Here is a 13,475-nt window from a genome sequence, read left to right as displayed (position 1 = left end):
CCAAATGGAGAGGCCTGAATTTGGGCTACTGGGCCAATGGTTCCCTACCCCTTGCTTCCAGGGTGGAATGGTGTAATAAGAGAGGCAAGCATGGAGCTCTGGCCCTTGTTCACCTTGTGACACAAACTGATTTATGCAGGTCTCTGTGTAAATCTTACAGCATACCGCTGAGTAGACCATCAAAGAAGATCACCTATAATATGTCACAATTTTGTCTTCGGCTCTGACTTGCTTCTTGCTCTACCATCTCAGTATCTTGCCGCTCAATAGCCTAACTGGATATGGATTTCCTTAAAAAAAGGAAGAAACCAACAGCTGGTTCATGCATTCGTTCACACATTTGGTCTCTTATCAGTTGATTATTTAAGTGCTTAACTCAAGGTGTGATTTGTCTCCAATTTGGTTTTGAGTTAATAACAAGCAATCTGCAAGGAGCACCTGATGGTTAAATCTATGGCTTATTTGCAAGGACATTCAGACAGAGACGGCTTTGTGCTACCTGAATCTGACCAGGGTTGCGTACATGTAAATGTGTTTTTAAAAGGTTGATCCACAGACTATCTTATATTTCATAATGGATTTTTAATTTACCATACTGAAGGTGCAATTGAGGACTGACAAAGGGGCCATAGGTCACCACTGCAAATTAATTACTTTTTACAGGGATGTCTCAAAATCTGTGCTTTTAATCCTTGTTTGGTTCAAAGTCACATACCCTCCAACATTTCTCCAATGAAAATAGGGACATCCCATTCCATAATGATAAATTTACTATTTATACCCCACATATCTTATTGGGTTACCCCATCACTCTGGGCAGCTTCCAACATATGTAAATACATAATAAAACATTAAACATTTAAAAAAACCCTTCCCTATACAGGATTGCCTTCAGACTGCTCAGGGGTCAGATAACTCCATACCCTCCAACACTTCTCCAATGAAAATAGGGATGTCCTAAGGATGTGGGTGGCGCTGTGGTCTAGACCACAGAGCCTAGGGCTTGCCGATCAGAAGGTTGACGGCTTGAAACCCCGCAAAGGGGTGAGCTCCCATTGTACGGTCCCAGCTCCTGCCAACTTAGCAGTTCAAAAGCATGAAGTGCAAATAGATAAATAGGTACCACTCCGGCAGGAAGGTAAGCGGTGTTTCCATGCACTGCTCTGGTTTGCCAGAAGCGGCTTAGTCATGCTGGCCACATGACCTGGAAGCTGTCTGCGGACAAATGCCGGCTCCCTCAGCCAGTAAAGCAAGATGAGTGCCGCAACCCCAGAGTCTGTGACTGGACCTAACGGTCAGGGGTCCCTCTACCTTTAAGGAAAAGCAGGACATTCTGGGATCAAATCAGAAACCGGGACGGCTTCTCTAAATCAGGGGCACTTGGAGGGTTTGAAGTCACTGTTATTGGTCCAGGCAGTAACAGGAGTTCCCATTTGTCAATAACGCCACTGAGCAGGTAAGTTTTGGGTTGGGAGTGTGAACACATGTAGGAATTTATGGAAAAACCAGTCTGTATTCAGTACTTTAATAAAAGAACAGAAAGGCACCATAAGTCACCCCAGAGTGAGAAACTCCCAACTAATGAAAAACTAGCTCTGATTCCCCCCACCTACCCCAGTTGCTGCGAGCAGGTTGCCAGATAATGGTTACACAGGGACCTCCTGCAATCCCAATTCCTACATCAAGCTTTGTCCACCTGATGCCCTGCAGGTGTTTTGTCTGCAACTCCTCTTAGTCCCGAGTATCATGGACATTAAACATTGTGGGTGAGGTTTAAGTGGGTGGTTTTCATTTGCAGCAGCAGATGAATATTTAATATAGCCTGCCATTCTGAAAACTTGACAGCACTCACCTGAGCAGCCAGTGTGGTGTAGTGGTTAAGAGCGGTAGACTCTTAATCTGGTGAACCGGGTTCACGTCTCCGCTTCTCCACATGCAGCTGCTGGGTGACCTTGGGCCAGTCACACTTCTCTGAAGTCTCTCAGCCCCACTCACCTCACAGAGTGTTTGTTGTGGGGGAGGAAGGGAAAGGAGAATGTTAGCCGCTTTGAGACTCCTTCAGGTAGTGATAAAGCGGGATATCAAATCCAAACTCTTCTTCAGGACAAGCAAGACACATAATTTTAAATTCTGCCACTAGATGGCTCTTTGGTATTAAAGAACGGGGCTTTTTGCTGGTCACCTTTACAAACAGGCTTGCTTTGTCTGTTCAGTGAGCAGCAGCGCAGAGTCCTCTAGCAGGGAGTGAGCTTTGTGCCTCTCCAAATTTTGAGTAGCTGGCTTCTCAGGGGTTTCTAAGGCTTAAAAAAGCAAATGCTGATTGTTCCGTCAGGCTGCCAACTGTCTCCTTTCATGTGTCAGCAAGGAAGGCAAGATATTTGGGGCTGGGCTGTGTTGGGGTAGAGGTTGCTTTTGCATGCATTCAGATATAAATGGTGGAAAAAACCCCACTTTATTTTAGTTAGTAGTTATATTTACATCCTACCCTACCTTTCTTTTCTAACAAAAAAACACACCAAAAAAACAGCAACAACAAAATAATGGGCAGCAGTAGCCTATGTCAATTTCAAGTGTTCAGAGCAGTTTATGAGCATGATGTAGCTGTAATACTTACAGAGCCAGGGCTTTTTCAGCTGTGGCCCTAATCTGGTGGAATGCTCTGTCACGAGACTAGGGCCCTGCGGGACTTGACATCTTTCCGCAGGGCCTGCAAGACAGAGCTGTTCCACCAGGCCTTTGCCCAAGGCACAGTCTGACCCCCTCCTTCTGTAATCCTCATAGAACTCTAGCCCAATGGCTGCCATTAATTTGACTCTGAATTGATTTTAGAATGAATTGATTTTAGAATGTATTTCAATTAATTGATTGTGATTTTATGTAAACTGTGTTATTTTTACTGTTGTTAGCCACTGTGAGCCCGACTTTGGCTAGGGAGGGTGGGATATAAATAAAATTATTATTATTACTATTATTAAAGGTAAAGGTAAAGGGACCCCTGACCATTAGGTCCAGTCGTGGCCGACTCTGGGGTTGCGGTGCTCATCTCGCTTTATTGGCCGAGGGAGCCGGCATACAGCTTCCGGGTCATGTGGCCAGCATGACTAAACCACTTCTGGCGAACCAGAGCAGTGCACGGAAACGCCATTTACCTTCCCGCTGGAGTGGTACCTATTTATCTACTTGCACTTTGACGTGCTTTTGAACTGCTAAGTTGGCAGGAGCAGGGACCGAACAATGGAAGCTCACCCTGTCGCGGGGATTTGAACCGCCGACCTTCTGATCGGCAAGCCCTAGGCTCTGTGGTTTAACCCACAGCGCCACCCCGTCCCATTATTATTATTATTATTATTATTATTATTATTATTATTATTACTACTACTACTACTATTATTATTACTATTACTATTATTACAACAACCCTGTGAGATAAGTCACTATCATTTGGCTTGGTGGCAGTGGCAGATAGAGCTGGTGGTGCAGATAGAGCTGGGAGGGACCCCTTCCTGAAACCATGGAGAGCCTCTGCCCATCAGTGTACAATACTGAGCGAGATGGACCAATGGTCTGACTCAGGGGATTGCTGGATTGATTGAATGCCTTTCTATGCTGCTTTTCATTCAAATGAATCTCAAAGTGGCTTGCAAACATGGCAGCTTCCTATGTTCCTGTGCACCTTGGCGAGATATATTTTATTTCCGCAATAGCTATTTTCAAACTTGCATCTATGCAAATCAATTAGCACATGCAAATGTGATGCAAATCAGGGTCCTCCTTTGGGGCCATGTGTAAACACCCCACTGCATAGGCTGAGCTTGCTTCTTATAGATCTCATGCTTGAGGTTTTTTTCAATGGTTGACCTTCCTAGCATACCAAATGTTTCAGAAACCATTTTGCTGTGCAGATGGGTGCAGAGAAGGGGCTGCTGCTGTGTGAGAAAAACAAGCCCACGGCTCCCTTGGGCCAACTACATGGTTCTTTGGATCTAAGCCAGTAATTTCGTAACAGTAAGCAAAAGTGGTAATTTAATAATAGGCAGAGGTAAGTAATAACTCTGGTTGAGTTTTCCTCCAGTTTCCGCTCCCTCCGAAAGTGGTTTTCACATTGGGGTCCACGGAGACCCTTTGGGACAGGAAAACCATAAACTGTGATGCAAGAAAATATAAATTCTCACCAGACATCTGTTTGCCTAAGTAAGAAAGCCCAGAAAAAAAATTCCCTGTGCTGTTGTGCCCGAAACCCAGATTGGTTGGTTAACGAAAGGCAAGCCCATTGGGCTATAAAGAGGTGATGCAAATGCCATACTGCAGAATATTGTCATGCCCCCTGGTGACAGACAGGAAGTGCAATGGGAGGTTTCGGTTACACAACATGGGAGCTGCTGCCAGCATCGCTGTTGCCGTGGACATCACTCCAGTGATGTTTAAATGAAGTGGATCGTGTGAGTGAGGAAGCCAAGCCAGTTACTTGCCATGACTGGCCATGAGAACGACTATGTAACTTTAGGAATTGGTGCCTGAATTTGCTTGTTTTTCTCTTTCCCCTTTTGTGTCATGTCTAAAAGACTGTAAGCCTCCAGGAAGGGACAACTTTGCTTCTTATAGATCAGGGGTAGGCAACCTAAGGCCCGGGGGCCGGATGTGGCCCAATCACCTTCTCAATCCAGCCCGTGGACATTCCAGGAATCAGTGTGCTTTTACATGAGCAGAATGTGTGCTTTTCTTTAAAATGCATTTCTGGGTTATTTGTGGGGCATAGGAATTCGTTCATTTTGCCCACCCCAAAAAATATAGTCTGGCCCACCACAAGGTCTGAGAGACGGTGGACCGGCCCACAGCTGAAAAAGGTTGCATGTCTTATAAATCTCATATAAGCTACTTGGACTCTTCTTTTGCTGAAGACTGAGGTAAAAATGTGTTGAAATAAATACGTGACAGCATTGTTTGCCCACAGGGAAAGTAACTGAACTTATAGACACACACACACACACACAATCCACTTCCCTCAAATGATACACAAGCAGTATGGGAGCAACCACGTGAGTTGGACCTGACACCACTTTAATGGCTGGAGGAAGCATTTAGAACAATTGCAAACCTGAGTCACTGGGCCTATCTCTAATTCATGTAACTAGAATCGAAATGAATATTCACAAGTATATGGAATATGCAAGTTCTGAATGAGAAACTTTCAATGTAAAGTTAGAGCTTGCATTTCTGAACCAAGAGTCTTAGCCTTGATATTTGAATTAAAATGCTTTAGCTCTGTTGACACCAGTTGATCATTCTGATTTTGGTAGGCATCAAATACAACAGTTGTTCACTATCAGTTAAAAACTATTGCATGTCACCTATGAAATACTGTCCAAAAATGAAAGAAATAGCATCACATGGCAATTATGAACTATATGCTACACCAGTTTCATTAATGAACCCTGGTGAAGCTTGCACTGTTCCAATTGTCTGACTTATTTTTGTTGAAAGACTTGTTGCAAGGATTTTTTTAATAAAAACAAGTTATTGACCACTTGGGACAAGACTCTTAAAGACTCCAGTTTTTGTTAAAGGAATGGTCCACTTTGAATTATATTTTCCTTTATGTTATGAACAGACAAGCATTCGCAAAATAATTTAAAAAAATAAAAATGTCTGACTTGTTTCAGACTTTATATCTGACATTCACTATACCCAAGGCAGATACTGTGCAAAAGGTGTGAAATTCAGCTTTAGGGTTTCTTAATTTGGCTTAGAGTCCTGCAATATTGTTGTTCAATGGACAAATTAAAGTTGTATGTTTCTCCACTGCCTTATTCTGCTATTGTAAAACTGACAGAGGAATTGCTTAGAAGCTAGTTCTGAAGTGTATAACAACATAGGACAGAGTGTAAAAAAAGAGGTAAAGGACCCCTGGACGGTTAAGTCCAGTCAAAGGTGACTACGGGGTTGTGGCGCTCATCTCACTTTCAGGCCGAGGGAGCCGGTGTTTGTCCACAGACAGCTTTCTGGGTCATGTGGCCAGCATGACTAGACTGCTTCTGGCACAACGGATCACTGTGACGGAAACAAGAGCGCACGGAAACGGCGTTTACCTTCCTGCCACAGCGGTACCTATTTATCTACTTGCACTGGCATGCTTTCAAACTGCTAGGTTGACAGGAGCTGGGACAGAGCAACAGGAGCTCACCCCGTCGCGGGGATTCGAACCACTGACCTTCTGATCAGCAAACCCAAGAGGCTCAGTAGTTTAGACCACAGTGCCATCCACACTGTGCAAACTAGCCCAGTATAACACCATAGGACTTCAACAGGAACAGACCATCATTGTTTCTTGTTGCTTCTTTTCAGCACCATAAGAACCTAAGAAGAGACCTGCTGAATCAGAGCAGTGCCCATTTAGTCCAGCATCATTTTCTCACAGCAGCCAACCAGACGTCCATAAGCTCCCAAGCAGGACCTGATGCACCGTCCCCCCTGGCATTAGGAATTTGACCTCACCCCCAGAGATGTACTCCATTGTCCCCTGAGACAGATGGATGCCAGCAACAGTGCTTATGCACTTTCCTTTCTGTCCCGAATCCCCCAGCATTCAGCTTCACTAGATACGCCACTGAATATTAGTTGTTGGGTGGCAACAGTGAATATAAGAAGAGCCTCCTGGATCAGGCCAATGGCCCATCTAGTCCAGCATCCTGTCCACACAGTGCTCAACCAGATACTTGTGGGAAAGCCATAAGAAGGTCCCTAGCACAAGAGCATGCTTGCCCCCTGCAGCTGGCAGCAACTGGTCTTCGGAAGCATTGCTGTCCCCAGCCATGGAACAATAGTGTAGGCTTCTCCTTCAGGAATTGGGGAGAGAATCCCATAGTTTAATGATGCGCTGCTTGAATAAATGCTTTCCTTTTTTTGTCCTTAATTTTCCAACATTCATGTTGAATTGCATTTGCTGTTTTACTGTCCAACTTCACTTAAGTTGAAGAAGTCCTTTCGGACTTCTTTGCAATCACATTTCATTCTAACAACCCCAAACATATTTCATATCGTCAGCAGTTTTGACCACCACACGACTTACTCCTAATGCTTGATCAGTGTGGGAGGCGTGTTGCCAGTTGTGGTATAGTGGTTAGAGTAATGGACTGGAAAGACTCAGGGTTTTTTATCTCCACTCAGCCATGTAGCTCACCAGATAACCTTGATTCAGTCAACTCTCAACCTAACCTACTTCACAGCATACCCTCCAACATGTTGAGACCCCAAACTGGGATGCAATCCTTCCCACCCGTGTTCTCACATGAGATCACGACCCCAAGAAAAGTGCTCTTTTTTAGGGTGGGGTGCTTTTTCTGGGGTGAGATCATGACGTGAAATTGCCTGAGATCATGGCACCCAAAATGGCGCTGTGCTCTCACACAAGAAAATGGGATGTCTCTTTTTTTCTGGGACGCTAGCGGGTATGTCACAGTGTGGTTGAGAAGATAAAATTGGGTGGGGGAATGAGAACTATGCATACTACCTTGAGTTCCTAGAAGGAATTTCTGTCCTTTTTGTGGGCTTTCCAGAGGCAACTGCTTAGCCAAGTGGAAAGATGGACAAGAGGAACCATTAGTTTGATTCAGCAGGATTTTTGAGTGTGTGTGTGTGTCCTTTATATATTTTAATGCCAAATTAGATCCCTGCATAATCTAACTAGGAAAATGGCTTCCACTTGACTGCCAATTAACACAGACATTGGTTGTTATTGTTCTCTCTGCTAAGGCCTTATTACAACTGGGTTGGGACGTTAGGAAGGGGGTGGGCTGCACGAGCGTTTTGCGATACAGATAAATCTTCTTTAGTGGACTTTTTATTTCCTTTCCTTCCACAATATTTTCTTTAGTTTCCCAGCCAAATATTTCCTAAGGAAGGATTTTGGACTTCCTTTGAGCTGCAGTTCAACATCTGTCCGTATCAGGGGGCTGCAGTAATGGGGGTTTGATGTCAGGTCCAAATTCTCACCAGGGAACAATATATGAAGCGCTAGCCATTCATCCACCCCCGACTTCAAACGGACATTCCTCCCTCCCCTCTTTTCTCCCACTGCCTCCAAGTATGCTATTTTGCACATTATGGAGACAGGATATAACACACATCGGTCCATGAAGGCTTAGACCTTGGGCTAGCTCTATTACGAGTATTACAATGAGGTGTGTAATTCCAGGCATGAGACAGATCTTCCTACATGGTCTAAAACTGCTGAAACAATCTTGGTGTCCGTCCAGATGTGTGGGAGCAAGAGATCCCCCGAACTCAGAGTTAAGAGCTGAAGCAGTGCACCCCTACAAAGCATAATTATGTGGCCCAGGAGGAGATGTTGCTTTCAATGTGACCCTTTCCTTCTAACAATGAGTGGAAGCTTCTTAAATTAAATATCCAGTTAAAGTTGACATTGGGCAGGTAGTGAACAATTGCTTGAGGGAGAAAATGACTGCATCATTTTCCATCATGCATTTGGAGGGCAAGTCTGAGGAGAGACTTTTACACACAAACACACACACATCAACATAAAACACTGTTATGCGTGATGTGCACGGAACATGCTCCTTTCTACAGATATGCTCCTCAGTGCATAAACTGCCAACATGTTTGCTTTTCATCTTACGTAATTGTTTATTACATCCGGAGGCATGCCTAAATACGCCTTTAATTTGGAACACCCAGGCAGGTATCTGTACGGAAGTTTTTGTACGACTGTATTGAATAAGTCTCCACTTTTAACTCATTGGAGGTAGAAATAATTTGTTTGTTTCCTTTGCTTCTCTTTTGGTTCTTTTAAAGACAGCTGTACCCCCATCCTTTAGCCATAAAGGCTCTCAAGAGTGGCTTGCCAAAAATCAGTACTAAGAAGGCCACTGCCCTCAGGCTCACAATCTAAAAAGGCATGACACGCAAGGAAAAAAGGAATGGGAGAGATGAGGGGAAAGCAAGCTCAGATACAAGTTCTTTAAGTAGCAGTTCTTGATTGATTGATTGATTGATTGATGGATGGATGGATTGATTGTATCTCTATGCCCCTTTTCATTCAAATGAATCTCTAAGCAGCTTACAAACAATAACACAATAGAGCATAATAGAACACCATTTTACAGCATAAATCATATAAGATAATTAACAAATCATCAGTAAAAGGGCTTTTTTTCAGCCAGAGCTCGCTGGAACTCATTTCTGGTTTTTTTAAAAAATAATATTTATTAGAAGTTTGATAGTTACAGAAAAAAAGGAAAAAACAATAAAGAAATTTAACAAACAATACATCGAAAATAAAAAAACAAAAAAAACATCGAAACAACAAAAAACCAAAAACATTTAAAAACACATCCAATATTTCCATATCTTTACCTTTCATTTACTTGTTTCATCGACCTCCTCACACCTCCCTTTTTTGTATTCTAGTTCAATTAGCTATTTCAGCAAATCCTTTCCATCTTTCTGAATTTTTTGTTCTATAATTTATCTTAACACAATCTAACTTTAAATTTTCCACTTTAGCCCATTAACAATCATTTCTGGCACCTCTCAGGTGGGTATCATTCCCATTATATGAGAACAAAGGAGGTATTAATGGTGAGTTTTCTAGAAAAATAGCACTGAGTAAAACAATTCCAATCTATAAAGCACTGCTAACAAAGCAGCGCCTTAAAAAATAAGCTAAGCATCACAATTACAGCAAGAGTAATAGTATATGATTTTTATTTTACTCCAGGTAGCCCACTCAGGCACCATTGATGAACAACTTGTCCATGTGACCCTCTATAAACAGGAGATCCATTCCCACTTGAAGAGGTCCAAGATGAGCCTGTCCCTCAGGAGCAGCGATCTGGCTGATGTGTGCTTGAACATGTATAGTTCTCTTTGTGGAGATTCCAACTGTCTAGAAAAATTGTCCACCTTTCTTGGCTGGCTCTGTGATTCCATGTGTCATTGGGGGCAAATGAAGTCAGTCAGGAGTGAGGGCAATGCTTCCTGAATCAGCCACAGAGACGATTTCAGCAAATCATGGATGGTGCATTGAATGTGATGGTTGATATCATGCTGCATAGCCAGCCAGATTTGATTACATAACTGAGGGGAAACTAAGCCAAACGAGAGAGAGAGAGAGAGAGAGAGAGAGAGAAGAAGAAGAAGAAGAAGAAGAAGAAGAAGAAGAAGAAGAAGAAGACAATATAAATAATATGTCAACATTTTTAAAGACATTGCTGAAGAAAATCATTGAAACAGACAGAAGTTTCAGCTCAGCTTAGCCCTAAGTTTGGGGTAATGGAACATTCAATGGCAGGGTGTTGTTAATCTACCTGTTAAGCAAATAAATGACAGTTGAGTAATCAGTTAAACAGTCTTTAATCAACTTTGGAGTGTGACAGGTATGTATATCTGGAGAGACAGCCTAATTATACTGTGCAGATGGTGTAAAAAAGAAACTGCATGTCAAGCACAGCAGTACATGAAGGGACGAAAGATGAAAGACAATTGTACATGCAAACAAAAACTGAAACAAAATAATTGTAATAGTTGTTGTTAATGATCATAACCATTGTAATAAAATATGTATATACCTCTTTTAATCAGAATAAGACCTCAAAGTGAAAGCAAGCAACCACATTAAATAATACAGAATTCATTTCATTTACTTATTAATGTGTGAGCTCAACTACTTCCATGGTGCCATTAGGGGGAGCTCCAGCACTCTTTGAAAGCCAAGTCTAAAAATTAAACGCTACCCCTCTGTCTCTGGCCTTTGTCACATGTTAAGATTGTAATGGAGATCACCGAGATTTTCTCTAGGTGTTTACACATTACATTTTATGGCTGTTTACTGTTATGCTTGTGGAGCTGTTAAACCTCTGCCTTGCCACCTACTGGTCAAAAGGGAATGTGGTCGCTGCTGGATGCTAAATTCTCAAGAGTGGATACGGTCAGCAGTCTCTAGAAATAAAGCTTTTCATGGACTGAACACTTCAATGTTGCACGCATGCAGAAAACTAGCACATCAGGGAAAGGGCAAAATTGCCATCAGTGGCGTAGCGTGGGTTGTCAGCACCCGGGGCAAGGCAAGTAATTTGTGCCCCCCGCTGCACTGTCCCTCCCCCAGATAGTCCCTCGCTCTCTCTCCGCACCGCACGCCTGGCACCCTCCCCTCCACAGTGGGCGGCGACCCGGCGGCTCGGATCGGATTCGCACAGCCAGCACTGCAGTGAGAGAGAGTGAGTGAGCCAGGTAGGGGCAGAGAGCTGCGAGTGCGAGCGCGCCCCCCCAGATGTTGCGCCCGGTGCGGCCGGCCCCCCCTGCACCCCCCACGCTATGCCACTGATTGCCATGCCACGTGGATTTCTGTGAACAGTGATTCTCTCCCCCTACCCCCTTTTCCCCATAAGTGTATATTCAAACAAGTAACACTCCTTCCCCAGAGACTCAAGGGGATTGGACTAGATGACTCTTGTGGTCCCTTCTGACTCTACAATTCTATGTGTCTAGGCTTTTGAAGGAAGACAAAGGCCCCTTGCTAGCCCAGCTGCCATATATAAATGAAAAAGATAATTGGAAGAGCGGAATCATTTCTTCCTCAGAGCCTCCTAAGATTTCTTCTATTCTTTTCCTTTCCAGCATTTGGAATCTTTTATCCCCATGTCTTTTGAGACTTGTCTATTTTATTTTCCATACCGAATGTTGTCATTCCCTGTGTGGTTCCCTGTGGCAGAATCTGGATGGAAAATACAAAAGGACATATCAGCACTATTCCATGAGATGTTTTCTCTCTCTCTTTCTCTCTCCAGATCCTTGGGATCCTCAGACTCTGTTCCAGATCTAGAGAAAAATCTGTCCTTGAAGTGAGGGGGAAATGATTCACTTCGGTCTCAAGAGTCTGGGAATAATTTAGGCACACTGCAAAACTGAGGAGCACTTGGCACAAAAGCAAACAGTGGTGTAATAAGGTGAGTTTGTAGACCTTGGACCTTATGGAGGCTTCCATTTACTGTAGATGTATATGTGGAGTTGTGAAGAACACAATTAACATTTATCCTCATCCCAACTGCCATTCCATACTTTAGGTCCAGCTCCAAGGGCCTTCTGGCGGTTCCTTCACTGTGAGAAGCGAAGTTACAGGGAACCAGGCAGAGGGCCTTCTCAGTAGTGGCACCCGCCCTGTGGAACGCCCTCCCATCAGATGTCAAGGAAATAAACAACTACAGTGGTACCTTGGGTTACAGACGCTTCAGGTTACAGACGCTTCAGGTTACAGACTCCGCTAACCCAGAAATAGGACTTCAGGTTAAGAACTTTGCTTCAGGATGAGAACAGAAATCGCACAGCAGCGGCGCGGGAGGCTCCATTAGCTAAAGTGGTATCTCAGGTTAAGAACAGTTTCAGGTTAAGAACGGACCTCCAGAATGAATTAAGTTCTTAACCCGAGGTACCACAGTATCTGACTTTTAGGAGACATCTGAAGGCAGCCCTGTTTAGGGAAGCTTTTAATGTTTGATGTTTTATTGTATTTTTTAATATTTTGTGGGAAGCCGCCCAGATGGGCAGGGTATAAAATAATAATAATAATAATAATAATTATTATTATTATTATTATTATTACCACTACTACTATTACTATTATTATTAAACTGTTCCAACATTCCTGATATGTTTGGTTTTTGCTGTAAGGCCGAAAAACAATTTGATAACCTTGCTACAAAAAAAGAAAAGAAACACTCTGTGCATGTGCAGTCAGAGGCGAAGGTGGAGCAAATGGGGAACTACCCCTCACCTCAGTCTGTTCGCCTCCATCTGCTTGTCTTCTTACTCTCTCTAATCTGTTCCAAGCAGGAGATGGCCCCGGCTGTTAGCTTTCTTCTTCTTCCTTTCTTATTTTCAATGCTGCCCTTGTAGAACTCAGTAGAGATGTGGATGGGAACAAATCTAGAATCAGCTGGCTCTATCTGTCATTGGCTCCGCCTCTTGTTTGGGAGGTGCTTCAGTGACTTACTGAGCACTTAGATAACATTTCTAAAAAATAAAACGTATCGTCTCTGTTCTCATGAGCAAGGTAACATGAGCTCAGCAATTCCCATCGCATTGACTACCATAATCTTCAAAGCACTGAAATGTCCCTTCTAGGTTGAAGAAGCTGAGAAGATCGAGTGAGCGTCATTAGCTTACATCTTACGTTGTTCAGGTGAAGGGAGTCACTGGACTTTTATGTCTACAGTGGTACCTCGGGTTACATACGCTTCAGGTTACATACGCTTCAGGTTACAGACTCTGCTAACCGAGAAATAGTGCTTCAGGTTAAGAACTTGCTTCAGAATGAGAACAGAAATTGTGCTCCGGCGGCGCGGCAGCAGCAGGAGGCCCCATTAGCTAAAATGGTGCTTCAGGTTAAGAACAGTTTCAGGTTAAGTATGGACCTCCGGAAAAATTAAGTACAGTACTTAACCCGAGGTACCACTGTATATAGA

Source organism: Podarcis tiliguerta (genome assembly GCF_965153285.1).
Source record: "Podarcis tiliguerta genome assembly, chromosome: 6".
Classification (NCBI taxonomy): domain Eukaryota; kingdom Metazoa; phylum Chordata; class Lepidosauria; order Squamata; family Lacertidae; genus Podarcis; species Podarcis tiliguerta.
This window is presented reverse-complemented; position numbering follows the sequence as displayed.